A 14,469-nucleotide genomic window follows, 5' to 3' on the forward strand; every position below is an offset into this window, starting at 1 on the left:
TGAACTGATTATGGTTGAGTGATATGTGATTTTCAAGGTTCTTCATTCAGTTGGCAAGACCTACACTGCTCTTGCCTTAGGTATTGAGCGAGAGCAGAGAATTAGCCAGACGAGAGGGCTGGGTGGGGAAAGAGTAAAGCCATCAGTAAGGAAATAAATCAACGTAATGCCAATATTAGGTCATCAGAGGACCTGTAAGAGAACGCAAGGTGTCTGCGACGCGGGAGAAGGTGCATTGGTGGCCACTTCCATTTGTGTGACATGGGAAGCCTCACAGAGGGGATGTGTGAGACGTGATGGTGTGAAAGCAAATAATAAGAAGGATCCAGCAGTGAGAGGAGGAGGGAGCTGTAGCTAAGACTTTGGCAGGAACTAGTTTGTTGTGCTCAACCTGAGGAAGGCAGGCCAGCCCGGCTGGAGCGTTTGGGCCAAGGCAGAGGGAGGTATGGAATGAGATCAAAAGATGGGCAGAAGCTGTTCATGTGGGGCTCTGTCATAAACATAGATTTGCAGGGACGCCTGGGCGGGGGGCTCCGTCGGTTGAGCGTCCGACTTCGGCTCAGGTCATGATCTCACAGTCCGTGAGTTTGAGCCCCGCATCAGGCTCTGTGCTGACAGCTCGGAGTCTGGAGCTGCTTTGGATTCTGTGTCTCCCTCTCTCTCTGCCCCTCCCCTGCCTACGCTCTGTCTCTCTGTCTCTATCTCTGTCTCTCTCTACTTATTTTTGAGAAAAAAATAGATTTGCAGATGATCAATAATTAAAGCTATGACCAAAGCTTTATAAAGTGCTACCAATATTGAGCAATGACTGTCCTGTGCAATACTGGCACATTATTTCCATTGTCTAGGATGGCCTTTTAGACATTGTAATTCTTGCAGAGCGGAGAGAAAACTAGATTCCGAGAGGCTCAGCAGTCTGTGGCTGGCCGGCCAGCTGTTAAGTGGCAAGTCTGGATTCAGCTGTAGGCCCATCTGACATAGAGCCTTAGCTCGGATCTCCACAGAGGGGACCCTTCATTCACCTGCAGAGTCACTTTAATGCCCTCCTCCTCGCGGGGATTCTAGTTCAGTGGGTGTGAGGTGCAGCCCAGAGATGCCTGCACTTTCTGGAATTTTCTCAGGGCATCCCAAAGCCAGCTGAGATCATCACAGAACTGTGGTTGTGTTCTCGCTGTTTTCCAGAAAACTTTAAATAATGGATCAATCAGTTAAGCAAACACGAGGATGAACACACCCCCTCCTGTCTGAGAGGAGCCTGTGTGGCCTCTTCCACTGCAGAGGCCGATGTGTCCTCCCTCGCCATGGAACCCCCACAACCACAAGGGGCTGGATTCAGGGACCCTTGTCTCTTGCCTATTCTGACCTTTTTTTGCCTTTCCTGAGACTGTCAGTCAACACAAAGACTCACAGGAGCTCAGAAAGGGAATGCCAGACTTTTCAGTAATGAAATATGTTTCTACAGAAGCATGGATGCGGTACAGCTCAAGCGACATGATGGATGGAAGGTTCTCTGCAAGGGATGCCCAATATTTCCCTGGACCCATCACATATGCTGCTAGAAAGGCAAAGCTTAGATCTCGGCAGTAATTTTTCTTTTTCCAATTCCTTCTCTTATCTTTAATTGCTTGGTCAACGTGTGGTCTCTGTTATACGAATGGAGAGCAGCCATACGTTTCTAACAGTGGCTATTTAGCACTAGGTTTGGAAACGGATGGCTGACCTATAGCTATCTATAATCAGAGATTCTTCTATGAGATCATGGAAAATGCTAAGTGGGTGTAGAAGAGCTCTCTCTGGAAGGAACCTTTAAGAGCCTGTCTGATAAAGAGCCTTCGCTTGTTGTTGGACTACAGAAGCCCTTGAGGATGGCTTTTCTCACTGGTTTGAAGGGCTTTATTGGTATTTGTGATATAAATAGAATGGGAAGTTCCATATACATTTTCATTTTTATTCGGAAATATTTTTGAGCTTCCACCGTGTGTCACATAGTCTCCTACATGTTGCTGTGGGGACAGAGGTGATTCAGACGTGAATCCTCTTGTTAGCAAGGGTGATGATGCAGGAGGGGGAAGAGAGACAGATTCACCGACTATAAAGCAAGGTAGGAAGCGGTGCCAGGGAACGTAGAGACAGGGACCATGGTGACAGGCAGAATTTGTGACAGCCACACACAGGAGATCACGTCTAAGCCGCGTCTGGAACAATGCGTATCCATAGACGTCAAGACTTCACTTGTTCAGAACCAGACTCCTAACCCTGCCTTTCTTCCTGCCCCCAAGAGCCCCCCACGTCACTCAGCGGTGCCTCGGTCCTTCCCAGAGCTCTGGCCATTATCCTTGGCCTTATTTTCAACCCCTCTTTTCCCTTACATGCCATGTCTGATCCATCAACAAACTGCACCTGTCGTATCTTCAAATATGTCCTGATGAGGCTTAGAGAAATTTCTTGTCCAAATGATGTGTCAGCGACGAAGCCAGAATTTGAATCCCCGGTCTCATGCCCCAAGTACATTCTCTGTTTTCTCTGCCATGGAAAGGATGGATGTGGGAAGTTTATTTCGTGTGCGCAGGCTGATGCCTTGAGCAGGTGTCCTTGAGACGTTAGACTCAGAGTCAGGTTGGAATCCGATAATGGAGGGCTTGACGTTCTAGGTTGAACAATTTGATTTTATCCCACAAACATGGAGATGTTCCCTATTTTGAGGGTAGAAGAAGGGTGGACGTTAGCCCCTACTTCAGGAAGACTTGTCTGGCCAGAGGGTGAGACGTCTGGAAGACCGGAATGCCTTACGGCGGTGTCTGTGACATGGCCTGGACAGAAGCACAGGGACTCAGAGCCATTGCACTGCAGCTGGAGAGGAAGCAAGGAAATCAGGCATTGCGGGGGTCCGTTGACCATAATTTCACAGTTTATTAGCTTTGGAGTCAAGGAAGGAAGGCACGAAGAGTGATCTTTTCTCCACTTTCTTGAAGTATAATTTACACACCATAACACGCACTGAGATTGACATGTTGAATCTATGCGTGTAAAAAGATGGTGATGTCATTAACAGGACTTTATTTTGGAAGGAGAGGAGAAGTTTTGTTGATTTTGAGCTAGTTGTGGGTCACATTGCCAAGGTTAGATGATATGGGAATGAAGAGGCTGTGGCTCCAGTGACAGATTTGGTGGTCACCTCATGGACTTCCCTTTCATATCAGCGCTATTTTGGACTCAGTAGTCTAAAATTCCTCCTTCAAAAACCACCTAGATGATCTTGATTATATATAAAATATAAAAACTATTGTAATTACAGAGTTGGGCTCACAGTGAAATCCTATGAATGAAGCAGGACCATGCACGTAAGACTGGGTATAAGTATCGCTCAAGCGGTTATGCCGAGAGTAGAAGGTTCCAGTTTTCAAAGCGTTCCTACCGGGGAAGGAACCACTGGGGAGCTTATGTTTCTTGTTGTTAGTCCTGAATAGAAAAAAAAATTCCTCTAAGGTTTGATTATCACGGTAGTGGCCTCATACCACTTTTGAGGTTGAAATGTATACTCTATATATGGTGAAGGGGTCCACAAGCCAAACAATGATTTAAAAAAGTAATCCTAGGCTTACAATACTTCCAGGGCAACGGGTAAAATTAAACACAAGAGAGCTGTAGTTATATACCTCCATCCAAGGTCACACAAGAGTCCCTCAGATAAGAGTCCTGCTGAATACGTGCTCATAAAGGAAAGAAACCAATGTGAACAGCACTCAGAGAGATGGGGTGGTGTTGAGGGAAGGGATAGAATAGCAGAGTCGAGTAGACTGAACGGCCCAGAAGCAGACACACGGACACACACACAAGCAAGAACTGAGAAACAGCGTTATAAATCAGTGGGCAAAGGATGTAACTCACCAGTCAAGAACAATTGGTTGTCACTGTTGTTGTTACTGTGAAATTTCAAACATCGGGATTATGTTTGTACCTTCCCCCATGCACCAACAATCACCTGAAGGTAGTGAATTAAAGACCTACAATGGAGCAGCGAAACTTCTAGCAGATCACATGAGAATATATTCCTGATCTTATGTTAGAAAACAATTTCCTAAATAAGATCCACAAAGCACAAACTTATGGGGAAAGACTGATAAATGGACAATATTAAAATTAAGACCTCTCTACAAGAAGACATGGGTTCCAGCAATTGGAAAGACTGGAAGAAGATATATTTTTTTAAAGTATATGTATTTATTTTGAGGGAAGGAGAGAGAAAGAATCCGCACTGCCAGTGCAGAGCTCTGGGCTCGAACCCACAAACCGTGAGATCACGCCTGAGCCAAAACCAAGAGTCGGACGCTTAAGAGACTGAGCCACCCAGGTATCCCTGGAAGAAGATATATTTGCAAATGTATATATCCTAAAGAGGATTATTATCCAGTATATATGAAGAAATTCAACAAGTCAACAAAAAAGACAAAAGAAGTAGTTAAAAGTTAAGCAAACTACATAAACAGGAAATTTTAAAAGAGAAACCCTAAATGGTCAATAATGTACGGAAGAATGTTCAACCATTTGATTTACTACAGATTAAAATAACAATGAGATGTGATTAGAGACCCCGCTCTGACCATGGCTAGTATGGGGTACAAATGCAGAGGCAAGGCACCCTCACATACTGCTGATGAGAATGTCAGTGGTTGGGTCACATTTGGAAGGCAATTCAGCAAAAGTAGTAATACCGAATACACGCACACCCTGCGATCCACAACGTCCCTTCTGGGGATACAGACCCTAGCGTCTAGGACCTAGAAAGACTTGTACGTGCACTTGATGAGTCATGGAAGCAACTGATGCCGAGAGACAGGAGAAAAGCATTAAAGATGGGTCCTTGCAGAACCTCCAGGCAGGAAGGAACAGGAACGAGCCGGAGGAAAACCATCTGGAGAGACTGGAGAAGAGCTAAGAAGGAGGGGTCAGTGCTGTCAAAGACAACGTATCTCAAGAAAGAGGGTTGGTTGGTTGTACTACCCAATGCTACTGGGCTTGAGGAGGATGACGTCTTCAAGAGGGCTGTTCATTTTGTTCATTGGGAGATCATCAAGGAAAATCCTGAAAGAGCTTTAAATAGCGTGATGAGGAGTGTACTACAAGGGGTTAACCCAGTGGGTTGAAATGGGCCTGAAACCTGGAGGGGTAGTCTGTAAAGGGCGACAGGCTGACGAAGCCTGGATAGGCTATTCCATAAGCCTGGGTGTGAGAGGAAAGAGGAAAATAAGTTATTCTTGGCTGGATGTGGCAGGATCAAGGGAAAGACTGTTTTCTTCTCGAGACGTGAGACTTGAGCTGTTTGCAGAGAGGTGAGGAGAATCAAGATGCCATTGGCAAAGAAAGCGATGGAGTGGGTTCCTTACCTGTACGATTTCACTTCTACTGAGAAAAGGACAAAACAAGGGCCTTGTGTGTCCTTGTAACTGGAATTTACTTGTGGGCACCAGAAAGTAAGGAACCTTGGCAGAAAGAAACACCACAGGGTGTGCAAGTGCTTAATAATTATGATTTGAGGACCAGTCACATTTGAAAAATGCCTTGTTTGAGGTGCCTGGGTGGCTCGGTAGGTTAAGCGTCCGACTTTGGCTCAGGTCACGATCACATGGTTCCTGGGTTCGAGCCCCATGTCGAGCTCTGTGCTGACAGCTGAGAGCCTGGACCCGGCTTCAGATTCTGTGTCTCTGAATCTCTGTCCCTCCCCCGCACTCTGTCTCTCTCTGTCTCCCAAAAATAAATAAATGTAAAAAATAAAAAGGTTTTTTTTTTTTTGAAAAATGTTTGTTTCAAGACTTTTTCTTTTGGTTTTCTGTTGCTTTTTGGCCAGGCAAGGAAAGAGTTTTGCCAGAAGCTGGGTGGGCTCTTTCCTGTCTTTTCTTCATGAATGTCTGGCAAGAGTTCAGGTTCACTGTGTGTAAGGTATTATAGGAAGCTACGATATACCTTTTTTCCATAGCAAGCGTTTTGTTTATTTGTCTGTTTGTTTTAAAATCTCTTTTTCTCTTGCGGGGTCGGGAGAAAGTCTGGGGGAAAATTCCGATTGTATTTTCTTTCCCTGACATTTCAAAAGACTGTAAATACACTCTGGTGGTCTTTCTTTTGGCGTGCACAGACCTGGTGCACTCAGCCCCCCCTTGGCTTCCTGTGTCGTGACTACTTCCTTCCTCTGGCCCAACCTGTGCCCCCGAGATACCGTGTGGGTCACCTGGCCAGCCTTGGCTGGCCGCATGGGGGATCTGCGGACCCTGAACTCAGCACTCGTGACATAAAGCAGCCAAGGGGGACCCCGAGGGCTCAACTCAAGGCTTCGGTCTGAAATCGTATTGCCGCAACAGCTTCCGGCTGATACGCAGAAGTCTGGAAGAAAGCCTTTTCCTGGAATCCCAAGGGGGAAAGTCGGGGCACAGGGTGGTAACATGATACCATGTACTCTTACGGTCTCCCTTCTGTCTGTGTGTGCCTCTCATCATATCCTAGACTGTAAAATCATCAGCCTTTTCTTTTTCTTGCCTTATATAATTTTCTCCCAGTTGTAGAAGGACAAGTCTCGTGTTCCTAACTGAAGGGGTCACCCCGTCTATTCTAGGACAGAACGACTTGATGCAAGCCCCCCAGGGCCTGGTTCTTGCCATGCTCAAGCAGGAGACAAAGGATCATATTTTCTCTCTCTCAATAATATTTGGTTCTTGAATTTGTTATCTTGTGGCTAAATTTTATTTTGCTGCCAGTCATTGAAAAGCTAGAAAGAAAAAAAAAGTACAGATTACTAGCTCTACCCTCCAAATCCAGTCTTCTTCTCTTGCATGAGTAATAGAATTTGTAGCCAGGCACATTGCTGCCGGCCTAGACCACATTTCCAAGATTCCTTCGCAGCTAATTTTGGCCATAAGGTTACGTCCTGGCTAACGGAGTATGCAGAGTGATGTGTAAAACTTCCAGATTGTACTCTTGAAAGAGCGGATGGGACTTGCGTTTCGTTGCCTCTTTTTCCATTCTGCACCCTGAAACACAAATGTGGTGTAGGCCCACTTGAGAGGTAGCTAAGCGTAACACCTTTAGAAGGACAGAGAAGCCAGACAGAAGGGTGAGCTGCCCTTACAGCCTGGGCGTTTTCATCAGACGATTATTTGAGAGAGTAATACATTTCCATCCTATTTAGGCGCTGTCTTTTTTGGTTTCTAGAATATCAGCTAAACCCATATCTTAACAAGCACGGACACGGATAGCTTTGAAAACATTACCTCAATTAAATTAAAATGGTGGAATACTGTTTGAAATTTACAAATGATCTCAGCATATGGGTCACGCAGCCCAGCCAAAGAAACGAGTTGTGGGGTCAATGAAGTAAGCGAACAGAGTTGCAAACATCTTTGAGGCTTTAAGGTATTTAAAAATTAAAGTAATAGTACATGCTCATTTAACTTGACAGCTGGAAGTCAGGCTTATCAGAAATCCTTCTGTGTCCCATTGTCATTAATAAGCATGAGTTTTAATGACCACGCTTACATTGCTAATTCTGGTTGATTAAACGATGAAGAGGACCATCAAACCAAAAGGGGATGTCAGAAATAGAGGAAGCTTTTGCTGACATGACTAATGGGTAAGGTGGCCTTTGATCATTAAGAGTCATTATTAGAATCGTAGCTGTGCTTTGGAAGTTTATACAAACAAAATAACCTCAAATTACTTCAGTGAAAAGGTCAAAATAAAATCTTGCCATCTTTTATTTATGTTTATGGGTGGTGAATGCAGAAGTCAGGCAGAAAGAAAGTCTTTTTTTGTCTGTAAAATTATATCTTTTATTGAGCTCATGTCCACACACACACACACACACACACACACACACACGGGAAGAAAATGGTGGCTGCATTCCAAAGAGTTCCAGGCTCCTCTCCTGAGAGTTAACTGGATACAGTGTATTGTCAGAAAGCCCTGGGGGCTGCTTGTTCAAGAAGTTTTGCTGCCACACCAATTAGAAGCTGTTTACAGAATTTTAAGCAGCTCTCCCTTGAAAGGCTGACTTCCCCAAGGTTCTACAGGACAAGATTCTCTCGGGGCTAAGGTCATCCTGTCCCACCACATGCCTGAAGCTGTTGGAGCCGAATGTTTCCAAAGACAGACGATCTTGTCATCTTTGGCTATTTATGTCTAGTCATGTGGTGACATGTGGAATCCTAGTTCCCTCGCCCTTCTCCCCTGGCACTGAGTGATCATCGTAGATAGTGAGTTTAACCTGTCTGTTACGGGGATGCCTATTCGGTCCACGGGAAGGTGAAATGTTTTCTTATTTCAACCACTTGCATCCCAACCATCTATCCTTAATATTAACCACACTTATTCTAAAGGTTTTGACATGGCGACAACAAAGATAGAGATCTTGTGTGACGTGCTCAATGTCGATGGGAAGAAGCTTTAAAAGCACCATCCAAAAAAAAGAGGTTAGAGTGGGAGAGAGCCAAAGCATAAGAAACTCTTAAAAACTGAGAACAAACTGAGGGTTGATGGGGGGTGGGAGGGAGGGGAGGGTGGGTGATGGGTATTGAGGAGGGCATCTTTTGGGATGAGCACTGGGTGTTGTATGGAAACCAATTTGTCAATAAATTTCATATATATAAAAAATAAAAAAAAATAATAAAAAAAAATAAAACTTTATCTCTTGAAAAAAAAAATAAATAAAAATAAAAGCACCATCCGTGATTTGTGTCTAATGGCGTCCCTTTGTTCTGGAAAAGACCCGGTATTCTTGCTGTGGACGTCATGGCCGGAAGCACCTACGTCGCTTCCTGTCTTGTACCCTTGCTTCTCTGCCTCATGGCCCTTCAGCCTTACCGACCATCTTCTGTCCCACAGTCCCAGCTTCCCAGGCCTACGCGGGCTGCCCGGCGTTCCCATCCACCTCATCTGCCTTTAGGACATTCCAGGTCCTTCTCAGCCCTCCCAAGGCAGGTTTTATGCTCTGCCTCCCACGTGGGCACGGCTGTTATTCATTTTCACAGCACCCTGTGCTTTTTCCTTGTGTTGTAATTGTAATTAATCACTTTAGCAATCACTGCCTCAACTGCTTTGCCTCCGCTAGATGCAAGGTCCAGTAATACAGAGACCGCCATGTACGTATTTCGTTACTGTGCCTCTGTTGCTTAGTAGTGATGTAGTGGGTATTTTTGAATGAGGAGATGGCGGTCTTTTAGAGTCTACCGAGCCTAGGATTTCCATGGGTTTCTTGTGGATCTATGATGTGGTAGCATCACTGGAAATTCCAAGTTGAATTAGACAGTCCCTATGCTCAAGGACCATATCGTCTTGTGGTTTTCAAGTCCGTTTCTTACTTTGAATCCAACTGAATTTCTGGGTGTAGCATTCACCTCTTCATTTTAGTAATCCAGGTATGAGGTGACGGGGGTCTGATGTGCAGAAGGAACAATCGGCATGTAATGGAAGGGAACTTGTAGACCCTTAAGAGAAGATAAGCCTTGTTAACTGATCTGTAATTGGAGTTGAATTCGAATGAAGGGAGGTGAGGGCAGAGGAAAAACAAGGAAGAAAGAAGAAAAAGGCTTCCAGATCTAGGGGACAAAAAACAGGATGAGGTCAAAGGGGTAGGAGAAGCAACAGGAAACGTCGGCAGCATGGAAACAGGAAAGCAGAGCATCTTGGGGGTAGAAAGAGGGGAGCAGCAGAATAAAGAAGCGAAAGCAGCTCTGTCCGCCTGGGGAACCTTCGGGAAAGGGGGTTTGCCACACTCAGTGAAGAAGCAGCTAGATCTCAGAGGCTGGAGCAGGAAAGGAGGGGGTCTTTGGCAGACCTGCAGGCACCCACTGGGCTGGAGATTTCCTCTCGGAGCAAAGGAGAGGCATGGCCGTGTGCCTTCCAGGGCAGAGACGCTGCGACAGCCATCACCAGGTAGCTCTGACCTTTCTGACCTTTCTGACCTTTCTGTGGGGCGATTTTATGGCGTGTGGCAGGAGGAGGTAGGCAAAGGATGCAGCCAAGCCCGGTGGAAACACTTCAAGATCTTTGGAGACCTACCCATATTTCAAAGCAGAGGCAACAGAGCCAGGAGCCACAGAGAAGGGAGAAATGGTGCCTAAGGGAGAGGGAAGAAGGACCCAGAACACCAGGGCCTTCTACTCTGGAGACACTTTCTTTGTCCTTGGCGTTGGAAGGGGAGAAAGCAGGGCCCTGTGTAAAAACACTGACTTAACATACCTGTGCTTTAACAAATACCCCTCTAATTCTTTGCCAATCTGCCTCTCTGCACTGGAACGGGATCTCCATGAAGGTGCCGGCCATGCCTATTTAACTCAGCCACCCTCATCCACAGAAACACAGTCAGGTGGAGAATGACGTCGGCCAAACAGGTGGGTGACGTCGCCTTCTGTGTTCTTGACTGGGGCCACGAAAAATACTTGGGTTTGCAGAATAATGGACATAACTATTCTTTTCCCAGGAATGTGGGCGGAGCAGAGCTCTTACTAATTATTGACAGAGAAGTCCCTGGGCCTCAGGGCCATCCTGAATGCTTCAGTCTGGGAAGGTATGTAGAGAAAGAAAAGAGGAGAAGGGAAAACAAAAAAGAGGAGGGGGGGGAGGAAAAAAAAAAAAGAAGAAAAGAAGAAAAGAGAAAACTGAAAAGAGCAGACTAATTCATGTGGCCCTGGAAAGTAGAAGGAAGGGCCCGGTCAGGATGTTCAGTCTCCCTAACATTTTGCGAACTAATGTTTTCAGAGAATCCCGTGAGATTCTGTGGGAGAGAGCAGCTGTGAGAATGTAGAACCCATACAGACTGCCGATGTCCTAACATCTTTGCGATAGAGAGAGATTGCATCCATGCGGAGGGCGAGTGGGGAAGAGACAGGTTCTGGCCTTATGGACACATCGCATTTCTGATTCACTAAGGCCCGAAATGGCCCTCAATCTTTAATAACTCCTTTCATGACAAATATCTCCAGCTACCTTTCAAAACTGTAAGATCGCAAGGGGGGATACGGAAATGGGCTAAACTGGTTTGTTTTGTTTTGATTTGGTTTGGTTTTTTGCAAGTTGGAATCTAAACGATGAAAGTTGGCATTTCGTCTTTGCTAAAGTAAATGAAGTGCGGATCTCCCAAATAAATACTTACAAACAAAATGCAAACCTCTTTGAGTCTGAAAGCTTGCCTGTGAATAACATTGGGGCTGTGCCAGGGGTAGACTTTGAAGCATTCTGTAAAGCTTTTAAAGAAAAGAGTGTCTTTGAAAGCCAAGGAACTTGTAGCACTAAATATTTTAGTGGTGATTTATGAACAACGTTAAGAAATATGCCTTTCCTTTAATAAAAAAAAAAAAAAGTCCTGACACTTAGTAAAACGTCGAGGATTTATGTGCTAAAATGTTTTTGCACGGCAGCTTCTGAGTAATAGATTCATAAATATTTCCCTTTTTTAATTTAAAGTTCACATGAATTAGAAAAAGGTGCCAAATTAAAGACATCCAGTCAAAGAGAGAAGATGAACTTGGGGTTTGGTCCCACCGTCTCTGAGTGTGGTGCCATCTGCCTCAACGGAGCTGGGCAGAGATGACCTTCTAAAAGTTCCTCCCTCTCTCAGACCCTCAAACAGATTACATCAACATCCTTACAAAGTTACCGAGTTAAGCTGGTTTGAAACCACGCTTCTCTAACCTTTTTCCGTCTGGGCCATCACCGGGATCACTTTCCCGTCGCAGCCAACGTGCCCACCCCGTCGCACGCCCGCGAGAGCTTAATTCTGAACGGATGCGTCCTGTGTGTGTTACGCCTGAAACCAGTTAAATGATCACGACCTGCTTGAGGAAGTGACTCAAAGTGAGATCAGAAGGAACATGAGGGCTGTGGTCGCTTGCGCAGAACGCTGGCTCCCAGTTGCCCAGACGCTTTTGTGCTTCGTGATTTAATTCAGCCCAGATGCTATGAGCTCTCCCTTTCTTTTCTTCCTCTGTGGCAGTGGGTGTTGTTGCCGGGGACCGACGGGGGCCAGGGAGAGTGAATGAAACAGAAGAAAAGTTGGCCACACAAACACAATGGCAGGACAGTGGCCCCGGTCCATTGGGCGGGGGGAGGGGGATGTGGCTCCATCCACACAAAGGAGCTCCTGTTCCCATAGAAACCGGTGTTTGGCTGAATGAGGAGCTTGACTGCACGGAGCCCCTTCCTCTTTCTTTTTAAATCTCTGTTGGAGATGCATTGTCTTCTGGGTATTTTGGTTTTAATGAAAACAGAGACCCTGGAGAAGAAAAATGCTCCCCACTCCGGGCGGGTTGCTTTACAGCTGATGACACATATTCCGGGCGGGTTGGGAATCTGGCTGGATCGCCCCGGATCTGAGATCTGGTACCTTTTCTTCAAGCCATGTACTGACAGGCCACCGAGAGCTGTGCCAGGCTGAGATTGGCAGCCTAATTTGAATACCAATGCTGCTCTGGGCTGGCGTCCAGTGGCCTGGCGGGAGGTGGGCAGGGCCGTCCCGGACCGGGATTCTGTAGTGGCTTCCGAGGGGAGGGAGGGCGGGAGACTCCCACACTTAGGGGCTTCCTTCCTTCTCTGACTCCCATGCCCCTTCTCTGTTGGGTTATTGGCAAGTCTGTTTTCTATTCTTGAAGGATTAATGCCTCAGTGCAAGGGGAAAATGGCAATTAAAAAAAAAACACACACACACAAACCCTCAAAGCCTGGGATTTCTATCGCGTTAAGCATTTTCCAGTGCCATTTCATTAGAACCCCGCCAAAGAGAGAGGTTTAGGGCTTTGTTGTCCTGTTGTTAAAGAGTTTAAAACTATTAACAGGATGTTTTTACCTTTCCTCGGGAAAAAAAAAAAAAAAAGACAGGCAACCTTTTGTGCTAATGGAGCTTAGCTAACATCCATAAACAGGGGGCTTTCTAAAGGGAGAGTAAATGACTGTAATCGTCTCCAACAAAATAATCTGCTTATAAAAATAAGAGCTTAGCTTCCTGGGAGAATTGCTGATACACTCTGGTCATATCTGAAATATTTAAGAATCAGAGATTATGGGCACTTACCAAAATTCCCCAATAAAATGTTTCAACTAGAAAAGATGGTGGGTTTCCATATTTGCGTTGTGAAATACCTGAAGTCATTTCGCTGCCTCTGAGATTCTAATTAGACGCCCTAGCAGATCGAAGTGCAGATTTGCCTGGGGTAAAAAAAAAAAAAAAAAAAAGGAGGGAGTCTTCCTTCATGGAGTTTGTCGCTCGCCAGCTCTTGGGCTCTGGTGGTTTTAGAAAGGGTGGGGTCCAGCACTGTGGCCTCACACACTCATCTTGGGGCTCCTCAGACGCACCTGCTGTTTGCATTTGTGATGTGGGTGGCAGGGCGACAACGCCATCCGACACGCAGGGATACTGACCAGTCTCCAGGGCAGACATAACTTGTCACTGTCAGTGAATATTTATTAGGTGTTGGTGGGAATTGGGCGCCCAGCCAGGAGCCATCAGGGAGCGAGCGAGAAACACAGATGAAACAGATCCAGTCTTGAGGGACAAGACATGTTACGCTACTCGTCAGGAGCACGTCCAACGCGTTTCTTGCTAAGTGTGGAAAACGTGGCCGCGATTTCCTTCCCAGTAGCCCGACAGGTTGGCAAAAGTCCTACGACGCTGTTACAGAGCGAGAACTCTTTTCTTTATGTCGTCTCTTTGAGGTTCAGGTATCGAAAGAGGTTTTGGTCCGTGCACACTCAATGTCGTGTATTATTACCGCAAAACAAAAGAAAACAAAACAAAAAAACAAACCAAAAATGAACAACTCAGGGAAGGTTTCTCGCCCAGAGCGAAACAAAACGAAACAAGACAAAATCATCAGAACTCATTCACTGGCGAGGGTGAGGTTTTACTTCTGCGCCGGTCTCAAAAAACAAAAAGGGACTTGGGCACATGTTGAAAACATTTCCGGAGCGAAGAAGAGAGTTCAGAGAAGACACTAGTCATTTGAGGAAATGGATTCAACGTGGCCTGTGATGGCACATTTGTGTTAGCTTCTCCCAGACAGGCCTGTGGGCGTTCTCGCTGCCCAGCCTAGGCGATCGCCGGTTTAAGAGCTCCGGAGAAGTTCAACCTCCAAATTGACGTGTTTGGTCTAATTAATAGACACCCCTGGGTTGCCGGCTCAACTCCCACCTACGCTGAAGCAGCATCGTCTTTCCAGAGGGCTCATCGGAACACGGATGAGGCCCTTCGGGGCCTGCAAGGAGCCGTAAGCCCGCGACGCACAGGGTGACCTCAAAGAGGCTGAGCAAGTTAGGTGGCGTTTTCCAGCCCCACTTATGCGGACCAGAAGGCTGGGTCCATAGCGCGGAAGCAGTGAAGCGAGGCGGGGCCGTGCTGGGGAGCCCCCGGGACGAAGAAGGGCTCGCGGAGGGTCAGGGTCACTGTCCGCCTCCAGCCTGGGAACGGGAGTCGGTGACCGATGGTCTCTCTAC

Source organism: Lynx canadensis, chromosome B2 (genome assembly GCF_007474595.2).
Source record: "Lynx canadensis isolate LIC74 chromosome B2, mLynCan4.pri.v2, whole genome shotgun sequence".
NCBI classification, from domain to species: domain Eukaryota; kingdom Metazoa; phylum Chordata; class Mammalia; order Carnivora; family Felidae; genus Lynx; species Lynx canadensis.